The following is an 11,050-nucleotide window of genomic DNA, read 5'->3' as shown; positions in this document are numbered from 1 at the left end:
CAGAAAGGTATAAAAACATGTGATGAGTTTAGGCCACATTTTAACACAGTGTAAAGCAGGTATATGTGGTGGAAATGGCAGACTAGCTTGAAAGACAGGCTGGATACTCACAATAGCACTTGAATTTCCTGAATTTGGTAGGTGTCATCTACTACCATGTAAACTACTGTAACAGACTTTTAAATTGTCACCCTCATTATAGCTATTCACTTATTTGGATCACTAGTATGTATTTTGAAAATAAATAAATCTTTCAAAATTACATAAAATTAGCAATTTTACATTGCTTATAATATTGAGCCATTTCTCTCAATCAGAATAGAAAAACTGAAGAAAATATAAATATATATACACTGTGTGTGCATATATATGTGTGTGTATACACACACACACAAACACAAACACACACACACACATATATATATATATATATATTTGAAAACTTCAGATAAATACCAAAATGTTGCTGAGTCATAGACAGACTATATGAGCCAGAACTGAAGTCACACACACACACACACACACACACACACACACACACATATATATATGTATATATATATATATTTGAAAACTTCAGATAAATACCAAAATGTTGCTGAGTCATAGACAGACTATATGAGCCAGAACTGAAGTCAAGAGAAATGAAGCGGCACCTGGAGTTTCTATTCCCTGAAAGTTATTTGCTGATTTTGAAAGTAGTGATTAAGAGGCTGAGAGCATTTCCACAAACTCATGGGGCTAAAGAAACAAAATTGGAATTCAGGCCTATCAAAGTGGTAGGGTCCTGGGAAATATCCAGATTTTGATGAGCCAATTCATAGAAGTAAAATAGAATTGCTAATACATAGCTTCCTATATGAATTGAAGCCCAGGTTAAAATGATCTCAATCCCTAAATGGATTAAAATGATCTAGAATGTTTGTATCCTTATTCCAGTAGCCTGCCGGAAACAGAAGTAAATTTTCTCTGGAGGAAGGTGAAATCATCCAGGTTTTTGATATAAAGTATCTATTATTCTCTCAAAACATACTGAGAATATGAGAAGATAAGACTGAAACACAACAGAACACCAGAAAATAGAGTCTGAATAACAGGATCCATATAGTGCACGTGCCAAAACCAGACAGTAAAATACCTACATGAATGATTTAACAATACAAAATAAAAATTATTAATTAGGAATAATTACATTTAAATAATTAAAGATAAGATTGAGAATTTTGGCAGAAAACTCAAAACCATACAATAGAACCTAATAGAAATTTCAGAAACTTATGGTAATAGATTTGTAAACTTTAATAGGTGGTTTTCAACAGGAGAATAAACATATAGATACACAGACAATTAGTGAACTGGAAGATGAGACAGAAGAAAATTCCCAAACTAAACACAGACACTAAAAGATTTAAAATAGGAGAAAGAATAAGAAGCAAATGTGACCTAGTTAAAAAAAGTATCTCTTGTGTATTATAATTGGAATCTAAGAAAAAGAGAGGAGAATAGGGAAGAAATGATATTTGAAGAGACTATGGTTGAGAATTTATAATATTGATGAAATGCATCTTTCACATGTGAAAATGTAAGGAGGAAAATGATGCAGACGTGGCCTAATTAAAGTCAAGATAGGTAAAAGATAGACTTTAGCAGATATCACCCAGAGGCAGTCTGCACATATGCTCCAGAGCTAAACTCCCAATATTTTCATTGTTGCTGCTTTTTAAATATTTAAACAACTGAAATATATTTTCGTTGTTGTTGTTAACCCTGGTTGGCATGCTCATGACAAAATGTCCAATCTGAATACTTTGCTATACAGTAAACGATTTGTTTAATTCCAAAAAATTATAAACAGGATTGAATATATTCAGACTTCCTGCATTATTTCCCTCTACAGAACCTCAACTGAGAGAAGTCTGGGGGTGTTGTCAGACTGGATTATGTGGGTCTGACCCAAGTGAAAGAGAGAGGGAAAAAAATGCCTCAGATTATTATACAATATATGCTTATATTGAAACAACAAACTGTACTCCATAAACATGTATGATAAAAAAGAAGTTCATCAGACCTGTGCATACAAAGAGTAATTTCTTAAGACCATTGAGAAAATTCTGAGTTCAAGCTGAACAACAAAGGAGTCTCATGTCTCCCAGGTATTCCTGTATCACCTGTCACAACTGTCAATTGCCAATTACCAATCAGTCATTATATACCTGGGGGCAATGTCAAATTGCCAGTCAGTCATTGCCTGGTGTAAGCCCATGGAAAGAGAGGTTCTGCACAAATGCAGTATTACATTTTGGACCACAGCAGGTAGGGGTATTGGTCAATTAATTCTCCGGTAGCTGAAGATCTGAGAAGTGAATTTTCCAGGTTGCCACATATACAGACGGGACACCACTAGTACTACAGGCCTAATATAAGATACATTGAATCTAAAACTAATTTTTTTTCTCATCTCAGTAGCATTTTTCCTATGATTCTCTTCATAAAGGCCCTAACTGGTTGCCATTTGTGACTTCTCAATTCTGTCCTTTGCTGCCACCATGCTCCACATAGTCATCCAGGTTTCTCGCTGATCCTGGGCATCAATGTTATTAAATTTGTCTTGGTTCATATTTTCCCCTCTCCATTGGGTGTGAGACACACTAGATGATAGTGTGTAAAAGATGAAAAATAATTTTGTACAATTTGAAAGGATGGTGACAAATAGGGTTAGTCTTTAGAGGGTCCCTCATTAAGGGCAAAGTTGTGAATTTGATTCATTGACAAGAAAAGAAAGGTAATTTTATTCCATTTCCCACCATTTAAAGTATTTGCTCATACCAGCCAATAATAAGACACATGAAAATAATGCCAACAGGAAAAGGAGGGATTTTACTGGACATGATGGAATAAGCATTAAAACAGTCATAGCCTTTCTAACAAAAATATTTCATTGGCTTTGGCTGTAACAGCAAAATTGTAGCAGCCATAAATACAATGTGTGGAAAACTATTCCAGTGCAATTACAGAGAAGAATACTGAGTTACACATATGTAAATAAGGGAGCACAAATATGTAAAGGATGACACTGTTGGGTACCACCCCCATAAATACAATGTGTGGAAAACTATTCCAGTGCAATTACAGAGAAGAATACTGAGTTACACGTATGTAAATAAGGGAGCACAAATATGTAAAGGATGACACTGTTGGGTACCACCCCTGTTGCTAAGAATATAAGAATGTCACTGTTCTGAAGTGACATTAAAACTCAGAATCTTCTTAATTACACTCAACTGAACTCACATATCCTGTCAACATGTCTTACAACCACTGTTCTAGTAACTTCTCCTGCTCCCTTTGGTACTACCTGCCCTACTCAGTTTCCTTCTGTGGCTCTTCCTATCCCAGCAACCTGGTCTACTGCACTGACCTCGGCTCTCCCAGCTCCTGTCAGCTGGGCTCCTCTCTCTACAGTGGCTGTCAGAAGACCTGTTGTAAGCTCATCAGCTCCCAGATGTGCTCTGTGGTGTCCAACACCTACTAGATGTCATGCTACTGCCCAAGGACCTCCACACTCTGAAGTCCCTTCCAGGCATCTTATCCTGGATCTCTGGGCTTTGGGTCCAGCAGCTGCCACTCTCTGGGTTATATAGATCTAGAAGCTGCTACTCACTGGGCTGTGGATCCATTGGCTTCAAATCCCTGAATTATAGACTCTGTGGCTTACCTCTCCTGGGCTATGGATCCAGTTTCTGCTACCCAACACATGTTCCTTTTAGGAATTTCTGTTTTCCTTGTTAACAGCCATTCTGCAGATCTGACTTGTACTGACTAATTTGTTGACTAGCCAAAGCCTATCTGAGAAATGCAGATTCTGTAGGAAGATCATGTATGATATTTTTCCCTTGAGAAGTATCCTAGTATTTTTGATCACCAACTTGTCCTTTCTCTATAGCCTTCAAATACTTGTTCATATGCTGAATCTGTCCAACTACAAAATTAATGAATAATCTAAACTGCATTGTTGATAGAACTTACAGGTTTTGCATTTCTCAAAGGGAAGTCAAATAATTTTATTTTAATAAACTCTGTATTCTTCTTCCAAATATGCTGTTAGTGTTTTTATTTATTAATAATGTATTGACTAGGATTTGTGTTGTCATTGCTTCTGGTAATGGGCTTGTGAATGCTCAGATTGTAGGAGCTTTGCACTATGTTTGGTTGGACTTTAAATATTTTTCCCTCTTTAAGCAGGAATTTCCTGAATACCCATAGTTTCCAGGAATAGCCTTTTTCTTTACCAAAATCTGAAAAGAATCTAACATCCTTGTTCAGTCAATAAATATGCCATGTATGTCTAAGAATAAAATGTATCAGAAGTTTGAATAAAGAACAAAATTTAAATTTATTTGATGAGGGCTGTACATGAAGAATATTAAAATAGAAGACTAATGTGTGGGTATAAATTTTTAGAAAAAGAGCACCTGTGAGATTTAGGTAGTTACAGTGTAGGAGTATCACGTTTGTTTCTTTATTGGCTAAATCTCTTTTCCCCAGTTACTATTTTCAGTCGGATCAAATTATCTCCATTTGTATAAGAAGGCAGGCAACAAACTTTAATGGGAGGAAACTAGGCTTAGCAGGTGTGAAGTTACACCTGAGCTCTTTGCCAAAATATAAATTAAGTCTAACTGAAAACACAAAAACCTTTACTAACATAAAAAATGATTGTTTAGTTGTATCTTGAAATAAAATTGAATAGACTGTATTTATATAACTCAGCTCTCTTACATCCAAGTGTTATAAAAGGTACTAAGATAGTATAATAATGATAGGAGACCTAATATTTATATAGAACAAGTGATATTCAAATATTCTTCCTATTTTTCTTTTTTTATTTTAGAAGATCTTCAAACATTCTCTGAAATAAGAAATGGAATGCAGAGTATTAGACGTTTAGCAGAAAACCTAGTCTCCTGAGTATATCACAGTCATCTCATCATGTTCTTTTTTACTTCCCCTTTTAGTACTAAAGTAATGAAATAAGAAATATAAAAGGAGTTGTATAGTTCATCAAATTCAACATATTTTTTTCTACAGAGGTGGAAATTGAAAATAAGCATTAGATAGAATTTTAAAATATCACCCAGTATGTTATCGTAAATCTGTGAGTAGAGCTACTTTTTTTCTATGCATTTTATTTTATTGGATCTATCCAATTGTGACAGTCTCTCTTATGTCTCTTCTCTCATCTGCTCTCTCTCTCTTTCTCCTCTCCTCTCTCTCCTTCTCCACCATGTTGAGAAAATAGTCATGATGCTTACATACTTAGAAGAAAATATAAAAGCACAATGAAGGAAGCTTTGGTGAAAAATTTATCTGCGATTTCACTACAAAAATTAAAATGGCAAATAGTTAACTCCTCCATGAACTCAGTCCTTTTCATTACATTATTGTCTTTATTTAATGATGCAAGTTAGTCCATTGCTCATAATTTTCATCAAGGAGAAATGACCCAACTTCCTACCCCAAAACATAGGCAATGGCAGGGCTTTCATAAAGAACAGCTTCAGCTTATTGGCCCGGGTGAGGTCTCTGTTATTGTCTCCAGATTTCAGATGTAGGTGTGACTTTCTGATTTTCAGGAATACACTAGTGCCTTAGTTTCCTATTGCCACCATAATAAAGTAGATCAAACAGTAGCTTAAGCAATATAAATTTATTATTTTACAATTCTGAAGGTAAAATTCTGATGGTCTTATTGGGCTAAACTCAAGGTGTTGGCAGGGCTGCATTTTTTTTTCCCCAGAGGCTCTAAGAAAAAAACCTATGTATTTCCTTGCCTTTTACAGATTCTAGAGGCCACTTGCATTCTTTGGTTAATGACCCCCTTCCTCCATCTTCAAAGCCAGCAATGGAGGGTCAAACTGTTCTCACATTACATCACTCTGACCTGTTCTTCTGCCTTCCTCTTCCACTTTTGAGGATGCTTATGATTACATTGTGCCCACATGTAATCTAGGTTACTCTCCCTATTTGATTTAATTTTTGTTTATTTATTATTCTCCCTATTTTAAAGTCAGCTGATTAGCAACCTTAATTTCATCTGCAACCTTTATTTCCCTTTGCCATGTAAAGTGACATATTCACAAGTTTCAGGATTTAGGATATGAACATCTTTGAGGGGACATTATTCCACCTACAAAACCAGAAAACAAGTAAACTTATAAAATCAACTCAAAGACAAATTGATTGTAAACAGGGATATGATGAAGTGCTTACAAATAGTAAAATTCAATGGTGCTAATTACAAACTTGTAAATATTACAATTGCCCCTGAGTTTATATATAATACCCTATCTCAAGTTGATAGTAAAGATAAGAAAACTTTATTACTATACAAGAAGAAACTCATAACTCTTGAGTTGATGTCATACCATGACCTCTCAGGAAACTGCCACCCTCCCCATCACAAGTCTCTGGCAACACCCTAAATTTCCCAGAATCCAAACTTTATTTTCTCTCTATTCCAATAATTACATATAATACAGTGAAGTGTGGTCTTCCGACTTTCATAAAGTTAATTCCACTCTACACAATTAATGGGAGACCGACTGGCACGCATCTGGGTCATGTCTCATTGCTTTCACTCTTCCAGCTCCCTCCTGATGCAAACTTTGACAGATGCATAACACTATGGACTTTGAACCCAGGGTTTTAGATCCCAAGCATCTGCTGCCCACACAATTATCATTCCAAAAGCTGTTGATTATCTGCCTACCGACTAATTTGCAGTTCTGATTTCCAAGTATTAATGTAGCCGGTTTCCAAGGAAATTCTCTCATGAATCATTTCTAGGCACACAATTTCAATAATTTGTGTTTATTGATTCTTATCTCATTAGTGATTACAGAGAACAGCTTTGTCCTTCCCAACTCCCTGACCCAAGTTTTTTTGTTGTTGTTAGTCGTGTCTCAGAGCACATTATGAGACACTTCGTCAGTGCCATCATTTTTCATAATATATTCATTGAGTCTTTACTACAAGGCAGGAAAGGTGCCATGGAAATACTTTGTAGAATATATTTCCTAAGGTAAGATTACATTTGTTCATTCCGCCTTGATGAAGAATATATGAAGAAAATGTGTGGTCTCTGCTGAAGGTCTAGCAGAGAAAGCAAATATTAAATAAATAATTATTTCATCACAATAACAATAAGCTGTGATTGAGAAGCTCTTGATGCATATTTTAATAGCATACATCAAGGGAACCTCACTTATTCTTAGAAGGCAGAAAAACTTTCCCAGGGGAATAGCATTTGAAATAGTTTAAAAAAATAAGTAAGGGATAGATAAGTGGGGCCTAGAGAAGTGTTTTTAGGACCAAAGTCTTGAGATGTGCATTATAAAACTGAAAGCCATTTTGGCTAGTCATTGAGAGAAAATGAAAAAATGACTTGAAATTAGGCCACAAAGGTATTCTGCAGCCATTCTATGCAGGTCCATTGAGATCTAATTTGGGATTGCAGACTTTCTTCTAAAAGCAGTAAGAAACCACTACATTTGTATTTATACTTCTGCTTCTAACTAATCTTTTTCATTCAGTAAGTATTTATATACAATGAGAAGAACATATTTTAAAGGGTAGAGTTTGCTGTTTTTGACAAATATGCACACCTATGTCACAACTAACTAATCAAAATATAGAACATTTCTCCATCCCAGAAAGTTCTCTCATTCCCTTTTTAAGTGAACCCCTGGCCTCAGAAGCAACCGCTATAATGATTTCTATCACCACAGATTAATTTGCTTTTTCTAGAACTTTATAAAAATGAAATCATACAGTATTTCTCTTTTGTATCCAGATGTTTTCACTCAACATGATGCTTTTGAAAGTCTTCATGTTGTTGCATATGTATTGCTCATTTTATTGCTATTTCGTGTTTCCATTTGTCAATATATCACAATGTGTTTATTCTTTCACCTATTGAAGAATATTAATTGCCTCAAGATTTTTTAAAAAATTAAACAGTAAGTCTGCAGTAAATAATGATGGCTCCAGTGTTTTTGTGGACATATGTTTTTTAATTCTTTTTGGCGAAAAATCTATGAATGAAATTTCTGGGCCACAGAGAGGGCATGTGCTTAACTGCGTTAGAAATTGCCAAACAGTTTACAACATTAGTTTTATCATTTTACTCTCTCACCAGCAATACCCTAGAGTTGTAGGAGCTCCATATCATCACCAGTATTTGATATAGTCATATTTCTTTCAGTCATTTGGTGGACACTGTTAGAGTTTGGACGTGTTGACCCCGCAGAACTCATGTGGAAATCTGATCGCTAATATGGCAGTGTTGGGAGCTGTTGGAGTCATGGGGGCAGATCTCTCATGGATGGTTTAATGCTCTCCATGGGGGAGGGGGGCCTGAGTGAGATCTCGCTCTATTAGTTCCCAAAAGAGCTGGTTAAAAGACCCTGGTACCTGTCTTCTCTCTCCCTCTCTCTTGCTTCCTCTTGCCATGTGATCTGCTTGTACCTACCAGCTGCCTTCCACTTTCCACCATGAGTAGAAGCAGCCTGAGGCCCGTGCCAGATGCAGCTGTCCCAGAATCGTGAGCCAAATAAATCTCCGTTCTTTATAAATTACCCAGTCTCAGGTGTTCTGTTATAGCAACACTGAAACAGACTAACACAGATGCTAAGTGGTATCTCATTGTGAGGTTAAGTTGCATTTACTTGATGAATAGTGATTTTGAGTACCCTTTCTTGTGCTTATTGGCCATTCCCATATCTTATTTTGTGTAGTATATGTTCAATTTCCCCTCATTATTTAAACAGGTTGTTATTTTTTACTGATATAAAAGTTGGAATTCTTTACATATTCTGAAAGTAAGTTTATTGTCAGATTTATGTTCTTGGTTATAATCTTCTATTTTTTGCTTGCCTTTTCATCTTTTTAATGGTAATTTTTGATGAGCCAAATTTTTCACTTTGATGGAATAAAATTTCTCAATTATTCTTCTTATATAGTGCTTTTTTACACTCTTTAAGAAAAGTTTTACCTATCATCAGGTTGGAAAGATATCCTCATATTGCTTTTTAGAAGCTTTAAAATTCCAATTTTTATGTATAGATACGTGATTCACTTCAAAGTATTTTCTTTCTTTTACCATTTCTTGCACATATCTGGTAATTCTAATCCATTTGTTAAAAAATGATTTTTTTCCATTTGAATTGCGTGTAAAATAATAATTAAATTGATAGCACACACTGACCTACTGTTTAATTATCTATAGTTATTTTAGCACCATTTTATTTTATTTTAATTTTTTATTTATTTATTTATTTTTTCCTTTTTGTCTTTTTTCGTGTCCGGCAACGGACTGCAACCCTCAGTGTCGCGCCCGTACCAACCGGGACCGGCAACGGAGATCGCAACCCTCGGTGTCGCGTCCACCCTTTTTGTCTTTTTTCGTGTCTGGCAACGGACCGCAACCCTCAGTGTCGCGCCCGTACCAACCGGGACCGGCAACGGAGATCGCAACCCTCGGTGTCGCGTCCACAACTCGCTCAGCCAGTGAGCGGGAACCGGTCTGTATGTGGGATCCGAACCCTCAGCGAGAGCTCCACCACATCACTAAGCGGCACACTGTAGCAGTGCACCACCAGGCCGGCCCCTAGCACCATTTTATTTTAACACACATCTTCCAGTTTTATTTCTCATTTTTCCATAGCAATTTACTAATTGAATTTCTCCCAATTCAAGATTGCCTTACTCACTATGTTATCCCATCCCAATCGCCTCATTCTTTAAATTTCACTCTGATTTAGCTTAGACCCAATTTCAGAAGACTAAGATAAATTTTTATTTGGTCATAGAAGCATTATAAAGGAAATAGCATTTAAATATGAATTGAAAAATTGAGGCTATCTTGACTATCATAATCAGAAGAACTATGATAATTACTGCAAAACATCTTCTAATCTGATATACTCACTTCAGTTTCTCACCCCAATCAAGTCATTTTTGCTCATTCTCTAGATTCAGCTTATAAAATATTTTCTCTGGGAAGCTTTGCTGACTTCTAAGATAGTTAAGATCTCCTTGTTAAATGTTCTTATATGTTGAGGAACTGCTCATTCAAGCTTTAATCTCTGTTGTAATTAAATAATTATTTGGTTAACATCTATTAACCTTGCTAAATGGCAAGTTCAGAGAAACAGAAAGCACATTTTTAAAAATCATGTTTAAATTTTCTCATTGTAGTGCAGGATATGAATGAATGCATGCATTATCCTTGAAAAATACAATAGAACATTTGTTCATCATTCATTCTCTAAGAACAGAGGTGGGTGAATATTATTTTGAGAATTTACTGATACCAACAAGATGTCAAGATGTTTGACAACATGCTACTGAGGCATGACTAATAAAATATGTGGAAGTTAAAGTTGGGGGGAACAAAACTGTTATGTATAATCACTAATGTGACAAGAATAAATAAATAGAAATTTGCAAAATCACTTACATAAAAATGACTTATGATGAGTTTCCTAGGAAACTGAATACACTAATCCCTAGCAGATAGAACCATCTTGTCAGTTCAAGATGGGATGAATTCAAAGATAGTTATTAAAAGCTCATAGAAATTCTTTTCTCAATTATTCATACACTAGTTCTCTATCTTTGTTTCTTAATAAGGGCCACAGCATATAAGCCCAAATTGTTATCTTGCTTTACATATTCCTGGTGCATGTGCAACTTCTTTTTGTATCATTACCTTTTAAACTAACACACAATAATTGTACATATTTATGGTATACAATATTATTTTTGATGCAATGTGGAATGATCAAATCAGAGTAATTAGCATATTCATTGCCTCAAACATTTACCATTTCTTTGTGTTGAGAACATTCAAAATCCTCTCTTCTAGTACTTTGAAGATATAAGGTAAATTATTGTTAACTATAATCACCCTACAGTGGTATAGAACACAATAACTTGTTCCTCCTATCTAGCTGTAACTATATATTCATTAATCAACTTTTCTCAAACT

This window comes from Galeopterus variegatus, unplaced genomic scaffold, assembly GCF_000696425.1.
Source record: "Galeopterus variegatus unplaced genomic scaffold, G_variegatus-3.0.2 Scaffold1153, whole genome shotgun sequence".
NCBI lineage: Eukaryota > Metazoa > Chordata > Mammalia > Dermoptera > Cynocephalidae > Galeopterus > Galeopterus variegatus.
Note: the sequence above shows the minus strand (reverse complement) of the source record.